This window comes from Labrus bergylta, chromosome 8, assembly GCF_963930695.1.
Source record: "Labrus bergylta chromosome 8, fLabBer1.1, whole genome shotgun sequence".
In the NCBI taxonomy this organism is placed as follows: Eukaryota; Metazoa; Chordata; class Actinopteri; order Labriformes; family Labridae; genus Labrus; species Labrus bergylta.
In genome coordinates, this window is record NC_089202.1 from 30,002,893 (window position 1) to 30,013,006 (window position 10,114).

Genomic DNA, 10,114 nt, shown 5'->3' on the forward strand with positions numbered 1-10,114 from the left:
TATTTTTTTGATAGTGCAGATTTTAGGATGGCTTTGATGCTGATTAGAACTCTAAAGAACAGCTGTCGATGTTGTGCCCTGACTCCGGTCACTTCCTGTCAGCACCTGTGTGTCCGGTCAGACTTAAAGCTGTTTGTTTGGGGCGCTGGTGGTGCAGTGGTTAGTGCGCGCACCCCATGTACAGAGGCTGTACTGATTTCTCTCCCTGATTTCCAACTCTATCCACTGTCCTATCTTTACAATAAAGGTCCCAAAAAGCCCCAAAATAAATCTTGTTTGCACTTCTCACTTCACACTGTTTCCTCCTCTTTAGATCCTTGCTTGTGTTGTTACTCTCTGATGTAAGACTCTTTGGATAAAAGCATCTGATAAATTAATTGTAGACTCTTTCTAACGAGACACGAGGTGACGTCAAAGCAGAAGAGGACACATTAGCGTCCTGTCTGGTTTCGTCCTCTAGCTCGCACTGCAGTAACTTTTGTCCCTTCACTCCCATCACCTCTTTAGCTCTGCTTATTTACTCACCTGCTCGCTGATTCCTTCATTAGTATGTATACCGCCCTATTTCCACTCTATCTTCAGCACGCTGTGTGTGCCCCAGCTTTCCTGCCTTGTTCTTCCTCCTTTATCAGATAAATTGCCTGTTCTGCCTTCCTGGTTTTGACCCTTCTCTGTTATCAGATTGAAACTTTTATTTTCACCTCTCTGCCTGTGAGTCCTGTGAGGAGTAATGATACTGACTGATGAGTTCAATTAAAACTGATACATTTATAAGACTTACAAAGAAAAAAAAGACATCTGCAAGAGTTATGAAGGGAGTAGGTGGCACGCTGCAGAAAGAGGCTTATTTCACATTCTTCAGAACAAAGATTTACACCATGTGATAAGTTTGACTGTTGAGAGACACCAGGATGATATTCATCTATCAGAAAACACCACAACACCTACTGGACAAAATCAGCAAAGACAGAAGAGGTACAGATTTGTCCACAGGGGGCGCCAAAATCAACGCAAATTGAAAGCTCCTCAAAGGAACTTGGCGGCTCATATTTGGAATTTACTAGCTCTTCATTGTATTCTCTTATTTGGTCGGGTTTATGTCACTTTTTATCCAGTTATTAAATGTTGTTTTAAGATTCACAGATTCACAGATGTCTCATTTGTATTTTATTACAGCCTATGTTTTGTAAATCCCTTTGAACTGCTCGGTGATGCTCTTATGATCTGCTAACTAAAACATAAGTACAGAGCCCCGAAAGGTTCAGGTAAGAAAAATTAAGAGCAGTTTACAAATCGATTCACATGGTTTACAAATCCATGCACATGGTTTATAATCTGTGGCCACAGATTTGTAAACTGTGCGTACATTTTTGCAGTCTGTGGGCATGAATCTGCAATGAATATCTGTAGACACAGTTTACTAAACCATGCCCACATTTTGCAAAAATGTATGCACAGTTTATGAAAGCATGCCCATAAAACTTATTTCTTATCTGCGTCTTCGAGGGCTCAGTACATAAGAGATCCAGTCTGTTGTGAATGTTTATATTAGCGTTGTAGTTCTTGAAATCGGTCTCAAGACCATTTTTTAAAAGGTCTCGGACTCATGTCAAAATCATAAGCATTTTTACTCTCTGTCTTGTCTCAGTCTCAGACTGGGCGGACTCCAGATTTTAAATCAAGACCGGTCAAGACCACCACTGAGAGCCTTTACTGTGATTAGAAGAAAACGCCTCTTTTACAAATAGAACAAATAACTTCGATTCATTTGTAGTTAGATTTTTATCCCCCGGTTACGGCCGCAACCTTCCCGGTGTTACGGTCTAAGTGTTATGTTTCAGCGATATTTATGGTCTTGGTCTTGTTTCGGTCTTGGATCACTCTGGTCTCGGGTATGTCTTGGTCTCGGTTAGTGTGGTCTTGACTGCAACACTATAGTTTAGAAATCGAGCAGGGTAATTATAAAGATAAAAACCCTGCTGCCCTCTCTCTCCTGGGTTCAAGAGGAAAACAGAAGTCGGACTGGAACTCTGTTGACGACATAGAAAGACGCTTAAAGTCAAAATAATGTTGCGGTTAAAGATAATATACAGCATTGAGTTTTAACTCTAACAAACAGCCAGATGTGATTGTTAAACATAAAACATGAAATCTTTAGGCCTTAACGTCATCAAACTGTTTTGTGTCTTTAGAAAGGAAGAGAGAGGAGACGTTCTGGTGCATTTAAGCAGATAGAAATGATGTTAGGGGATAATAAAAGACCCTCAAACAGACATTAATTGTTCCCTGAAATGAAAAAAGCTTCCCTATTTGAGTCTCATGGTTATAAAATGATCGGCAGTGCAGGGGGACATATACGTGCGTTCTGCCCTTGAAAGCTGAATGCCTCTATGTTCAGAGCGCGGCATTTAAAGCAATTATTATAACCACAAAAGATCTGAGGATCCCAGTGTCGACTGATTTGTATTTCACCATCAGCAGCTCACTCACTTTTTAAAACCTTTTCCAGACTGCAGCTGCTGCTTTGGTTGCACAGCCAGGAACTTGTCAAGTACAATGTTCATTCATGTTTCAAAAAGCGAGCCGCAGCGGTCCACACGGGTCGGCATCCAAGCAGCAGGGAGAGGTCACGCAGCCAGCAAGGGATGCCTGCCCCTGTCCCTCTCTGATTACCAATTACCGCCGCGCTCTCCGGCGGAGGTTCAGGACGAGCAGCCGGCTCCATCTTAATGAGACAGAGGGCCACTGCCATGCATGTGACATCAACTTTCTAAATACCAGAGCAGATCAAGCACACAACCCGCGCTTTGTCCCAGACTCACAATACCCAGCGGAGAGAGAGAGACAGAGAGAGGGATTACAGAGGAGGGGCAGGAAAAGATTTAATGGAGGGAGACAGAAGGAAATAAAGAGAAAAGATGCTGTTACCAGCGTTACCTGCTGTCTCCTCCTCCTGCCCCCCCTGATCCTTTCCCTCTCATTTGTGCGGATTCAAAGGTTTTTGCTGATTTATAATTAGCTGACCCTGACACTAATTAGAAATGCTCCGTGCCGTACCACTTCAGATTAGAGTGCACTGAATGTTTCCCCTTAATGCAGTCACCATGCCAATGAGAGCAGCAGGACTTTGTCAGAGAGCATGCTCTGCAGGCTCATCAAGACGCCATCAAGCGGAGTCTGGAAGAGGAGGAGGAGTGATGATCCGCTCTGATGGAGGAAGCAACTCTCTGAACTGATGAATGAAAGATGCTAGTCTGGATCAATGTTTCAACCTGTTCAAATGCATCATGGTTAATAAGGGAAATCAAGTAAGTTATTAAAATAAGTAATCATATTTGGCAGAAAGAAAAGTTTGCTCTGTCCTGAGTCTGTGTGATTTTAGGATGATTCAGAGCCGATTTTTGAGTCGTCTGTCTGATTTTGAATTTCTGCCCGATCAAGATTCTTTTGCCGCGCAGTGTTCTACAATTCACTTAGCAGACTCTTTTATCCAAAGCGACGTATATCAGAGAGTAAGAACAACACAAGCAAGGATCTAGAAAAACAAAGTCAGTAAGAGCAAACGATCAGCTTTGAGTGTGATTGGACACACAGGTGCTGACAGGAAGTGACCAGAGGCAAAGCACAACATTGAGGGCAGTTCTTGAGAGCTCTAATCAGTATAGAAACCATCTTATAAGTCGTCGTTATCAAACAAAAACCATCGTCATTACCATCATCATCATCATCATCATCATCATCAATAATATGGAGACCATCATCATTAAGTTAGTAGGTATTCATGAAAGAGCTGGGTCTTTAGCTTTTTCTTAAAGGTGCAGAGGGACTCTGCAGATCACATGGAGTTTGGAAGTTCATTCCACCACCGGGGGGCGACAGAGGAGAAGAGTCTAGTCAGTGTTTTAGGACCCTGTTGTGAAGGTTGGATCAGACGCCTTTCATTGGCAGAGCCAATATAAATGAGCCAATGATAAACTCTTGGTTTCAGAAATAATGCATGCTGCTTAGCGGTGCAACCAGATGGTGCACCCTTTTGGGCCACTGCTTTGGTTTAAAGTTTGTGAGCCCTCAGGGGCCCCCTGCTAGTGTGGGGCCCCAAGCATTCGTCTGCCTTGCCTGGTGACAAGCAGTGCCCTCTGTCGCCACCTACTGGAGTGTAGTCAGACTTCTGTCAATAAATAGATTCTACACGGTGCTTGTAGCTACACTTGGACAAAGACCAATCAAATGACCTTATCAAGCTAGAAGCGAGACTTAAGTGTTTATGAAAAACGTTCTGGCTGGGAACATGGAATCAAGCTACATGCTCGTCAAGAGATGCAGTCCATGCTCTTAATGCTCACATCACACACACACACACACACACACACACACACACACACACACACACACACACACACACACAAGATGAACTATGAAGCCAGGATGACACCCTGCACAGGGGCCGAGGCCAGAGGAGGAATGAGACAAAGAAAGTGTTTAGCCGGCCAAAGTGGTGCTCAGCTGGGAGAGGGGCTCTGAAGGACGTTGAGATGAGAGCCACACTGTATTTAGCTGGGAGAAGAACACTAGCAAGAAACGAGGACGAGAGAGAGAGAGAGCAGGAAGGGGGATTAAAAGCGTATCGACCGGTCGGTTCCATCGCCCTCTCACATTATATGAAGCCATGTTTAATTCAGGCCAGCGCTGTGAACAGACAGAGATGAGATAAAAACCCAGAGCTGAATGACTGTGCTGTTAATCTGTTTGTAGATCTGAGCGAGCACAACAAAGGGAGGGACACTCGTTCTTACATTAGTGTGTCCTTGGTTGTTCTTCAAAATGCATTAAAAAGAAACAGACTCAAGATGAACAGAAATGATTGTTAAACTTAGAAATCAAAATTCATTGACAAAGAAACACAGAATATCTCTCTCCATTGTTTTTTAAAATGTAGAAACATGTCAGGGGTCTATACTACCAAACTCCAAAATAAAAGTATTTTACAATAGAATAGAATAGATATTTATTGTCATTGCTATAAACTATTTGGCAGCCCTGGCAGTAAAGAATATTAAAAAGCTGCTGCTGTGGTTATTGGTTTGAGGGAGTCGGGGGGGTGCTGCTCGCGGCTAGTGTCCACAGTCTTTTGTAGAAACCATCAGGAATTATGTTCTGCAATGACCAAAACATGAAGGGATGTATTTTTGTTTGATGTGGTCTTGACTTGGTCATTATTCTTATCATCTGTTCAAACAGGGATTGAAATCGAAATGGCCTTGCCAGTGGCCACACCAAAATCCTGAACTGTGATTGGATGTCTGCCTTCATGAACGTTGCATTGTGGCGGCTTAGATTGGAGAACTCAATTTGGACTCAATCGTATCTAAATCCAATTCAAAGTCCAGATAAGTTTGTTGATTTATTAAATAAGTGAGTGAAAAATAATTCTAAACAAAAGTCCAAAAGGGGACGATAAGGATGACGATAAGGATGATGGTCAAAAGAAAATATTTAAAGCCCTCTCACCCTCTTCGTCTAGCCTCCCGATGTCATGATTTAATCTGGTTTAGTATTTTGTGTTTTTTGAGTTTCTTCTTCTTCCCTGGTCTTGCTTGTTTCTTGTGTGTTTCTTTAAATCAATGTTTTCTAGAGTTAATTGTTTACTAGTTTAGTCTTTAGTGTTTCCTGTTTTATTTAGTCATTCTTATCCTTGTGTCTCTTTGTTCTAGTGCATACTGTTGAATTCTTGAGTTCTGTTTCTAGTCTTGTGTTTTCTTTCTGCCTCTATGTGTGTGATTCCCTCGAGTGTTGATCGCCCTCACTGTCTTCCCCTGTGTCTACATAGTCTCAGTGTTCCTTCCCTCTTGTTGTCAGTCTATGTTGGTCGTCGTCTTACCAGTGTTTCCAGTGTTTTCCTTGTGGCTCCTTGTTTTCCCATTTTGGATTTTTACTTTGGTAAGTTTTTTTGTTTGCCTTTTCGTTTGAAATAAAAGGTTTTTGGTTTCTGCACTTGGGTCTCACTCTTAAGTTTTTCCTGTTCCTGATACAAATGCACAGGTAAAAAATAAAGCACGCCCCCTTTAGATTACCAGAAGTTACATCAAACCCATATAAGGAGCAAAATATAAAAAAATAATCAACACAGGTAAAAAATACACATTTAAGGCTGCTACATGTTGTATTTAGTTTTTAATTCCCCTGAACTCTGTCTCACACTTCAGGATAATCCACCAATTTGAGCTCAGATTCTTCCTTCCCGATGGTCAGTCATGACTCGAGACTGCTCGGAACCAATTATCTGCTCAGATTATCTTGTAGTGTGAGCGGTACAAAGATCCAACGTTAACCTTCCGATCTGCTCGGCGATCGTCAGGGACGTTAAGATTTATTTCAAACATGTTTAATATTTAGAATTTAAAATCTTCACGATTACATCATGAACGCCTCAGGCGAAGTCGTGAACGATTCAGTCATACAGTGTGAGCTGACATGCCACCCCAACTTTTATACAATCAATACAGTGTGAGCCAGGCTTTACACTTTTCTCCCTTGTGTGTCTTCTTTATCTCTTGCTCTTTTTGTTAGGCTATATTTTGAATTAGTGCATTTTATGCCGGGACAGCAGTGTAGGAAAGATGTCAAGCTGATCTGATATAGTCTGTCATGTTGTTTAACAATAGTATAAAACCATGTCATCTTTGCAGCACTGGAATTCACTTCTGAAAGTTTGGCATGTTCCTTTATTCTTCTTGTCCTTCACTTTCTCCCCCACCTCACCCACCACTTTTCTCTTTCCTTTCTTATTCCATCCTCTCATGTTACATACTGGAACCCTTCTGAATTAGCCACATACTGCTCCAGAAATCCCTCCGACAAGAGCGCAGCATGTCACCCTGTGATTATCCTTTCACGAATATGGCAACCAGAGCTTAATGTTTCTCTCAGAATAGCCTCTATTTGAAATTTCCACAAATATCTTCAGCTCAGTGCAGCTGGAATAAAAAAAAAGCTGAACATTAACCCTGAAAGGTCCGACCGGCTCTTCCTCTGTTTGTCTTTGTAGATGTTTCTTTGTCAGTAACATTCACCTCACAGCTCACACACGCTGTTGTTTTGATGGAGGAGAGAGAGCACAGATCAGCCCTTCTATTGGCACAACAATGGACTCAGCTCCAGACAGCACACAATATCAGTCAGTGACAACACCCTTTCATGAGGCTGTTGGCAGGCAGCAAATCCTCCAGTCAAATGAAGGTTAGATACATTACAGGGCTCTCCAACACTGACTTCACAGCTGCTCTGCACAAACAACAAACAACAAACACACAAACACACACACACACACACACACACGTCACTCTGCTGCTGGTCAGACACAGGCACACCAACATAATGGATACATAAAAAAATCAGATAGATGGATGGATAGACAGATAGATAACAAACTGATAAATGGAGGGTTTGATGGATGGATGGATGGTTGTTTGGTTGGATGGATGGTTGGTTAGTTGTTTGGTTGGATGGATGGTTGGTTGGTTAGTTGTTTGGTTGGATGGATGGTTGGTTAGTTGTTTTGTTGGATGGATGGATGGTTGATTAGTTGTTTGGTTGGATGGATGGATGGATGGATGGATGGTTGGTTAGTTGTTTGGTTGGATGGATGATGGATGGATGGTTGGTTAGTTGTTTGGTTTGATGGATGGTTGGTTGGTTAGTTGTTTGGTTGGATGGATGGCTGGATGGATGGTTGGTTAGTTGTTTGGTTGGATGGATGGAAGGATGGTTGGATGGTTGGTTAGTTGTTTGGTTGGATGGATGATGGATGGATGGTTGGTTAGTTGTTTGGTTTGATGGATGGTTGGTTGGTTAGTTGTTTGGTTGGATGGATGGCTGGATGGATGGTTGGTTAGTTGTTTGGATGGATGGCTGGATGGTTGGTTGGTTAGTTGTTTGGTTGGATGGATGGATGGAAGGTTGGATGGATGGTTAGTTGTTTGGTTGGATGGATGGTTGGTTAGTTGTTTGGTTGGATGGATGGATGGATGGATGGTTAGTTGTTTGGTTGGATGGATGATGGATGGATGGTTGGTTAGTTGTTTGGTTAGATGGATGGATGGATGGATGGATGGTTGGTTAGTTGTTTGGTTGGATGGATGGATGGACGGATGGATGGTTGGTTAGTTGTTTGGTTGGATGGATGACGGATGGATGGATGGTTAGTTGTTTGGATGGATGGCTGGATGGTTGGTTGGTTAGTTGTTTGGTTGGATGGATGGATGGAAGGTTGGATGGATGGTTAGTTGTTTGGTTGGATGGATGGTTGGTTAGTTGTTTGGTTGGATGGATGGATGGATGGATGGTTAGTTGTTTGGTTGGATGGATGATGGATGGATGGTTGGTTAGTTGTTTGGTTAGATGGATGGATGGATGGATGGATGGATGGATGGTTGGTTAGTTGTTTGGTTGGATGGATGGATGGACGGATGGATGGTTGGTTAGTTGTTTGGTTGGATGGATGACGGATGGATGGATGGTTGGTTAGTTGTTTGGTTGGATGGATGGTTGGTTAGTTGTTTGGTTGATGGATGGTTGGTTAGTTGTTTGGTTGGATGAATGGATGGTTGGTTAGTTGTTTGGTTGGATGGATGGATAGTTGGTTAGTTGTTTGGTTGGATGGATGGTTGGTTAGTTGTTTGGTTGGATGGATGGTTGGTTAGTTGTTTGGTTGGATGGATGGATGGTTGGTTAGTTGTTTGGTTGGATGGATGGATGGATGGTTGGTTAGTTGTTTGGTGGATGGATGGATGGTTGGTTAGTTGTTTGGTTGGATGGTTGGATGGTTGGTTAGTTGTTTGGTGGATGGATGGATGGATGGTTGGTTAGTTGTTTGGTTGGATAGATTGATGGATGGATGGTTGGTTAGTTGAATGGATGGATGGATGGATGGTTAGTTGAATGGATGGATGGATGGTTGGTTAGTTGTTTGGTGGATGGATGGATGGATGGTTGGTTAGTTGTTTGGTTGGATAGATTGATGGATGGATGGTTGGTTAGTTGAATGGATGGATGGATGGTTGGTTAGTTGTTTGGTGGATGGATGGATGGATGGTTGGTTAGTTGTTTGGTTGGATAGATTGATGGATGGATGGTTGGTTAGTTGAATGGATGGATGGATGGATGGTTAGTTGTTTGGTTGGATGGATGGATGGATGGTTGGTTAGTTGTTTGGTTGGATGGATTGATGGATGGATGGATGGATGGATGGATGGTTGGTTAGTTGAATGGATGGATGGATGGATGGTTAGTTGTTTGGTTGGATGGATGGATGGATGGTTGGTTAGTTGTTTGGTTGGATAGATTGATGGATGGATGGTTGGTTAGTTGAATGGATGGATGGATGGATGGTTAGTTGTTTGGTTGGATGGATGGATGGATGGTTGGTTAGTTGTTTGGTTGGATAGATTGATGGATGGGTGGTTGGTTAGTTGAATGGATGGATGGATGGATGGTTGGTTAGTTGTTTGGTTGGATGGATGGATGGATGGTTGGTTAGTTGTTTGGTTGGATGGATGGATGGATGGTTGGTTAGTTGTTTGGTTGGATGGATTGATGGATGGATGGTTGGTTAGTTGAATGGATGGATGGATGGATGGTTGGTTAGTTGTTTGGTTGGATGGATGGATGGTTGGTTAGTTGTTTGGTTGGATGGATGGATGATTGGTTAGTTGTTTGGTTGGATGGATGGATGGATGGTTGGTTAGTTGTTTGGTTGGATGGATGGATGATTGGTTAGTTGTTTGGTTGGATGGATGGATGGATGGTTGGTTAGTTGTTTGGTTGGATGGATTGATGGATGGATGGTTGGTTAGTTGAATGGATGGATGGATGGATGGTTGGTTAGTTGTTTGGTTGGATGGCTGTATGGATGGATGATGAATGGATTGGGTTGATGGATGGAAACTACGCTTCCAAAAGCAATCGGTGACGTCAATGAGACTACGTCCACGTTTTCTTCAGCCTATGCTTTCATTATTATTAGAAAAAAACTTGAGTTACTCCCTCACAAATCCTTTGCTCTTTATTAAAAAAGCTTCTGCCTCCTCTAGTAAGTCTGCCATGGGCATTGAGCAGT